Genomic DNA, 7,787 nt, shown 5'->3' on the forward strand with positions numbered 1-7,787 from the left:
TAGTTAAGTTTAGTAATGGTGAAGCTACATCATAGTTAAGTTCAAGAATAATATTTAATTAGGGCTAGAAGATTTAACCTCTAGAAACACTGTAATGAGAGTGAATCAATAATGGTAAGTTTGATAACGGTGAGGCTACATTATAGTTAAGTTCAAGAATAATATCTGATTAGGACTAGAAAACTTAACATAGTTAAATTCAAGAATAATATCTAATTAGGATTAGAAGACTTAAATATCTAATTAAAATTAAAAGATTTAACATTTAGAAATTAAACACCACATCTGATTACTCTCTACCCAGAAATCAATAATTTAACAATAATATCTAACTAAAATGACTTAACATCTAGAAACACCTTAACAACCCATCGGATCACTCTCCACCCAAAAATCAATCATTTAACCTTAATTTTAGATACTCAAATTCCATTGCAACAAAATTGGTTCATAAGTTTAATGTTACAAATGTTCCCATCGAAGTTACAGGCAACTGTGATTCCAAAATCTAAAAGGTGTGGAATTATCCTTCCGCTACTAAATTTGGAAAACAATTCCTACTAGAAAATCATTAATTTTCTTCAAAATCCCATTGAGTAGAATCGAACAGTACCTGTGATACTGTTTTGCTCTGCGGCTGCTGCGAGATTTTCCGACGATTCTTCCAAGGGTTGCTTTCCATTATCGTTGTCCGATAAAGTATTCATAGCTACAGATGGAAAGAAAGAGCATATGGTTTCGAAATTCTTCAGAGTGCTGCAGGCGACAGTGCAAGTAAGGTTGGTAACTCGCTGCCATTTATACAGTCTATTTTGACTTTCGATCATGCTGTCGATAAGCGATGTGATTGGTGTGCATTAAATCACGTGAAAGTAGAGGCGAAAGCAAAAGCAAGGCAGATTTGAAGACATTGACGTAGTACACGAGGTGTTGTATTGAAGATGTAACATGTTTTTCATGTATCGAAAAATTGGAGACACGTCAAGTTGCCTGAAGTTATGGAGACATGCGACGCCGGTGCAAATAATACAAAACGAACGTTGTGTCATAAGGTGCAGTATCCTTACCAAGTTACCGACAAAGGTTATATGCCCAGCCCTACCCTTCGCACCTAATTTTTCTCAATGGGTGGTTCATGATACTCACACCATTTCACACATGTACTTCGTACTTTACAAGTCTGGTCTAAATATAAAATTGGTTGAAATGGTAAAGCGTACTTCGTAATTTATAAGTGTGGTCTAAATAGGAATGGTACTTCGTAATTTATAAGTGTGGTCTAAATAGGAATGGTTTATAAGAGAGATTTTTTTAGTGTGGTTTAAATAGAAATGGTTTGTAAGTGAGATTTTTTGAAAAGTTTTTTTTTATATATTTTTTTATTTAATTTTTTTTAAATTTAGTAGTTATTTATTGAAATTATAAGTTTGATTATTGAATTTTTCACAATAAAAGTGTCTTAAAGATTTTCAGAGTGATGAATTTATATATGGAGTTAAAAAATCAGTTTAAACAACACAAATCAAGATTTAACACAATTTTTTTCACCAAATTCCAGTCACAAATCCATTATAAACTCTAAAAAATCTCACTTTAAAGACAACTCCGTCTAAATAACCTAGGCTTCAAATTTGCCCCAAAAACAATAGAATTTCTGGTAAAATTTTGACAAAATCTGGAATAAATTGCCATCAAAACAATAGAGAATTTGATTCTTTACATAATTAATTATCACTTATTTACCCGACAAAAAGTAAGACAAGAGGTAATTAAACGTACTCTATACAATCTAGATGACATCATGGTATGTGACTCAAATTCTAGATCCGGTACCCAGCCTAAAGCACCAGCATTCATCAATGCTCCAAGAGTTATTTCGGCCCAAGGCAACTTGTAACATCTCCCTAGAATTTTTTATTTTTTTTTGTTATTTGGCATCACGGATACATGTCATAAGTTGATTGTTTTTTTTTCTTTAAAGTTGAAGGTTATTAATCCCCCTTAACCCACGAGTAATTCATCAACGCTTCCTTTACCTCTCTATGTATGGTTGTTCATATTACCAACTATTCATCCAAATTTAAATTTCCCTTGTCTCATGTGGAAGGAAATAACTTTATGTAGGTTATATGGTTGATGATAAACCATATGACGGTGTATTATGGTGTTCATACTAGAATATTTAAGGTCATAGTGAAATATATATTGCAATATTACAAATGTTTTGAAACCTTGCCAATATTCAGTTTACTTACACCTGAACTTTCGATAAATTGAGTTGTCACGCATCAGGATTTCTTCCACATGGAAATGTGTCCCATCCACAGGTTTGGCATGTCATTTGACTCATCATAGATCAAAATCATGATTGCAATCAATGGTGAGAAATGGTTTGGGTTAGTTGATGGAACTAACCCTCCCCCATCGCACTCAATCTTAAGCTCATTCTACTCCTCTCTTACCCTAGTGGAGCTTTGGAACTCTATGACACAAATTAGATGATTTCCTACTATTAAATGGACTGATTTATGATCGGAAATTCTCACTTTTCCCTTAATTTACTTCTCCTAGAGGTAAGAGTTCCTATTCATTCATTTGTTTCCTTTGATGTATATTCTACACTTGTAAAGCTAGATAGCCACTTACTTGCTATATTGATTAATGTATGCTAATTTTCATCAAGTCTATATACAGGAGCTTTTTCCTCTTCCATTTTGGTTTATTGGCTTCGTCAGCATAGTTACCAGATTCTAGAGAAGTGTTTTACCTCTACAACAATGTCCTCTTCTATTCGAGCACCAAGAGTTCCACGACATAGGTGACTTGTTCAACCGTTCTTCTCTGTCTTAGGTTAATTGGTTAAAGTATAAAAGTACATTGATTTTTTTTTAAGCTTATAACTTTTTTTAACTGTCAAACTCCTAACTGTCTCTCATTCATGTTGTTGGGGCTTTCGTGGGGACCTCCTTTACTTGAGAGGCCACAAGTCTAGTTTGGTTATTAATCATGCCAAGGGTTGAGTTACAAAATGGTTATGTATTTACTCTTAATTTCATCATCTTTTTCCTCTTTTCTTATCTTTTTCATATCTTAATATGCTAATATATTGATGGATCATGATAAGAAACGACTGAACTACTTGCAGTTAAGATTTATCATTTAGCCATTGTAACTAACTTTTACTCCTCTTAACGCAGAAAAACAACGAAAGGAACAGTTGTTGTTCCCTAGCGATGGAACAACATAAACCAATAAACGAAGGATGGAATGCGTCGGTTGCGAACAGGGCAGAGGATGAATTAGGAGGATTAGCACAAAATAGGAAAGGTGTCTCAAGATAGCTATTAGTTGTGAATCCCTAAGGATTGGGAGATCCTAAGAGATCGCATTTATCTTTTACCTCTTTCTGACTATAAAAGCAAATTACTGTAGGAAGAAAGGGGATCGATCTCTGTTATTTCAAATTGTAATTTTAATTTACAGACTCGTGTTGTTGGAGAACATGACCATATTGTAATGCTACATTCAATGATTAATATATAATTGAAATTTTTGTTCATTCGTATTCTTTGAAGTAGCTCAGCAGTGTTCGTTGGTGGCTAAAGGCCTGACCTCTGGTGGATTAAACTGCTTCCTTGTGTTATATATTTCTGATTCTCACATGTTTGATTGGTTTGATAATTTTGCTGTTTTCTATGAGTTTATCTTATTTGCTATTTATCATTTTCCTGTATTGAGGTAGTGCATTTTCTTTACATGTTTTACAGCACTGCCCTTTGATTTGGTTTATGCTTATTTCAGATTAAATTATTTATATAGTGAATCGTATTGATTTAATTAGCTGTAAGAGTTTGGTTATTGTTACTGAACTCTCAGATTGATATCATTTCCATTTGGATTGCTTCGTAAAGATTGAGTATGATTTAGATTGAATCAGCTAAGAAGAGATGAGTTATTGCTACTGTGCTCTCGGCTGATGCTATTGTTAATTGAATTGCTTGTGTGAGATTTAATTACGATTTCAGTAGAGGATTGAGTCTTGAAGCCTAGATGTCATATTTCCTTTAATGATTGCAATTTGAGTTTATTAGATGCATATATTTACTCTTGTATCAAAGGTATATACTTCATTTTAAGAAATATTACTCTCTGGATTTATAGCATGCACATATTGTGTACACTCTTGGAATAAAAGGACTTGCCTGGGTTGATGATTAATGTGGGGTAATAACGGATTTTAAAGGACACCTATTAACAGCCAACATTTTGGCACTGTTTCCAAGGAGAGTGTCGCCATCTTACAAAGAGTGATGTATACCTGATAATTGTTGCTGGGAAAGAATTGGGTATTGAAAACAAAAGGTAAGAACCTACGTAATGAGCAAGTAAAGTGCTTTCTCCTCCACCCGCATTTTAGCACAATTATAGAAAAGTGAAGTAGGTGTTTGATGTTTGTCTGTTGAGAGAGAACTGGGTATTAAAAACGGAAGGTAAGAAACTACATACGGAGCAAGTAAAATGCCTGCTCCCCTACCCGCTTTCCAGCAGAATTGCTAGGAACTTAAGGTAGAAATAAAAATTTGAATTTTTTCATGAATGACTAATAAGAAAAGACTAGAAAACAATACAATTCCACATCCCAAACTTGAAAAATCTAAGGGACCGGTGACCCTTGGAAGATCAACTTTTATTGACGACATCTTAAGAAAAGTTGAATCTCAGCCATTAGTAGGTCCCTGAACCATTGCTTCCAGACAACCTACTGTCTCCCTTCAGGCCATAGGCTCACCATCTGTAGCCTACACTAAGGTCCACAGTAAAACTGAAGGGATTGAACAAAGTTTTCAAGAAATTGAAAATTTGCAGCCAATTCCCTTACAAGAAGGGAATTCTTGCAACATTCATGAAGGAGGAGGGGAAACAGGGGAAACAGAGGAACCAAAATCCCCTCAGGTAGTAATTCAGCAGAGGACACCTAGTGTCCCAGATCAAGGGAGTGCTGTTAGGATCATTCCCACCTCTTCTAGACAACCCAGAGATAACTCTCTAGCTCTAGAGATCCAGAAGGGTATTGGCATATTTTTTATCAAATGGCCAATAATCCACAAGCACCCCAGATCTCTACATTACAGTATCCTGTTGTTGACACAGCTGTCAATGCCCCCATGAAAGCTATCCCTCTACAAAATATTACTACCTTTCATGGAATCACTTCAGAAGATCTAGATGCGTTCCTATTTGAATTTTAAGTCCTATGTCGGGGTTATGATTACACCATCAATCCCCAGAAACTGAAGCTATTTCCCTCCACTTTAAAGGGAGCAGCCCTGCGTTGGCTTATGGGACTGGGTGAGGGCACCATAAATGATTGGGACCAAATGAAAACTGCTTTCCTTAAAAAATATCAAGATTATTGTAGATCTAGAGAACTAAAAGATGAGATATTCCAAATGGTAGCAAGACCTAGTGAAACTTTGGGAGAGTATGTGGAGTGTTTCTAATATAACCTCCAAAGGTCTCCTTACACAAATCTGCCTCTGCCTAATAATGTGTTAAAAACCACACTGATTAAGGGGATGAAAGACCAGTGGATAGAGACATTAAATAGTATGGGTAAAGGTGATATCTATCAAGAAGAATATGCTAACATTATTAATTTGTGTATCAGGTGCTCGAGGGGCAGTACAAGACTAAAACCAGCTGAACATGATATGATCACCAGGGACAACAAAATCTCTGGTGGAAGCATTACTCGTACTGAAATCGGCAACCTGCTAGAAGATTTCAAAACGGATATCCTGGGAACCTTGACAACACAATTAGACATCATGCAAGCCAAGCAGAAGCAGGCCGAAGCAGAACAGAACCTAGTGATTTTTTGCCCTCGATGTAGGAAGAAACATAGTCATAAATAATGTCCACTGGATATGGTACAGACTTGTGCCATATGCACTAAAGAACATGCCACAGAAAATTTCCCATCGCTCCCAAGATTAAAAGCGGTCTTCAAAGAGGCAGAGGAAGAAACGGAACCAGTCTACCTATTAAATTAGCATCGCCAATGGCAAGCACAACAAACAAGTATGCCTACTAACCCATCTTCATTCTTTCAGCCCTCACAATATAATTCTCAGCAATATACAGGAGCTACATGGTAGAACCAGCCACCTTTTCCTAATTGGTCACCACGAGCATTTTCTATGCCACCTTGGTCCAATCAATCAAGTCTAAACACTAGTTAGCCAAATTACTCTTACTTTACACCATTCTGGCAGAACAATCCATATCCATCTCAATGGCCCCCCTCCACTTCACAAAATCAAAACTAGTAGTCAAGCTGGCAAAGACCTACAAACCAGCCAACAGGAACAATCCCCCTGCGTTAACCTTTGCTACCAGCACCTTACACATTGCAACAGAATCCTCAACCCAATTTATGACCACAAATACCAGCCCAGCCCAACTCGAATCCCAACAATAGACCAGTCCAGTTGGTACAAATTATTGAAGGGATGGATCCGGAAACTGAGTTGAGAGAGTGTAATGAACTCAAATTGAGGTTTGGATGGATAATCGAGGTAGAGGGTGATAAAAATACACAATTAGAAGAACCACTGCCTTAGAACAAATACCTCAAACAGAGAATATAGTTAAACAGAAAAGCCACGATCAAACTATTACCCCTTCTCCACCATTCCTAGAAAGATTGATTATACCTCGCCCAATCGAATATCCCGATTTCGATCTCCTGGGAGAATTAAAAAATATTTGTGTAAAAATACTCCTCCTCTAGGCTATTCAGGACATTCCAATCTATGCAAAAACCATTAAGGAATTGTGTACCAAAAATCCTACGAGGAAAATAAAAGCAACACCAACTGTCCACATAGTCGGTACTTTGTCTGATTTATTGTCAGGCAGAGAAACACCGGTGAAATATGAGGACCCAGGAAACCCTATAGTCACAGTACAAATAAATGGATGTTCCTTTCCCAATGCATTAGTCGATCTAGGGGCAACCATTAATATTCTCACAACAACAACCTATCAAAGACTTGGCATCACAACCTTAGATCCAACTACGACCTTGCTGGAACTTGCTGACCGATCAGTTGTCAAACCAGAAGGGACATTACAGGATGTAATGGTGTCTGTAGATTCTTGGGAATACCCAGCAGATTTCTTGATTATTAATCCTAGAAACTGGCTAGATGGACATCCTCTAATATTAGGAAGACCTTGGCTAGTGACCACAAATGCTTATATAAGCTGTCGAACAGGAAGTATGACTATAGCAAGAGGAAGTAATGTGAAGAACCTAGCTTTATATCCTCCAGCTCAGCCAAGCCTAACTATAATAAAAACTAGGAAACAACCTGTAACATATTTAACTGAAAATATTCGATCACCACTAACTGTAGCAGATGCTCTTGAATTTAAGAATCAAATAGAATATGACATTATTAGCACTTACACTAACCACCCAGTTTCCATATCTAACCTAAAATGTCACATGATTGAAGCGGCCCTGGATAATGAAATTGAGGAAGATCCCATAAAAGATATCAATGATCAAACAATACCAACAACAACTATTTATAACAGCAAACCCATTGAAATTGAGGCAGGGAAGGTCCTAAACATTAGCAAAAACCTGACTGATGATCAACAACAGAGGCTTATCCAACTCCTTAGAAAATATAAAGAGGCTTTCGCTTGGGATTAACCATATATGAAAGGGATTGACCCCCAATTATGTATACACCACATCTATATTGAGAAAGATG

The sequence above is a fragment of the Pinus tabuliformis genome, chromosome J, assembly GCF_031772625.1.
Source record: "Pinus tabuliformis cultivar Carrire ecotype Pingquan chromosome J, CPIR1, whole genome shotgun sequence".
In the NCBI taxonomy this organism is placed as follows: domain Eukaryota; kingdom Viridiplantae; phylum Streptophyta; class Pinopsida; order Pinales; family Pinaceae; genus Pinus; species Pinus tabuliformis.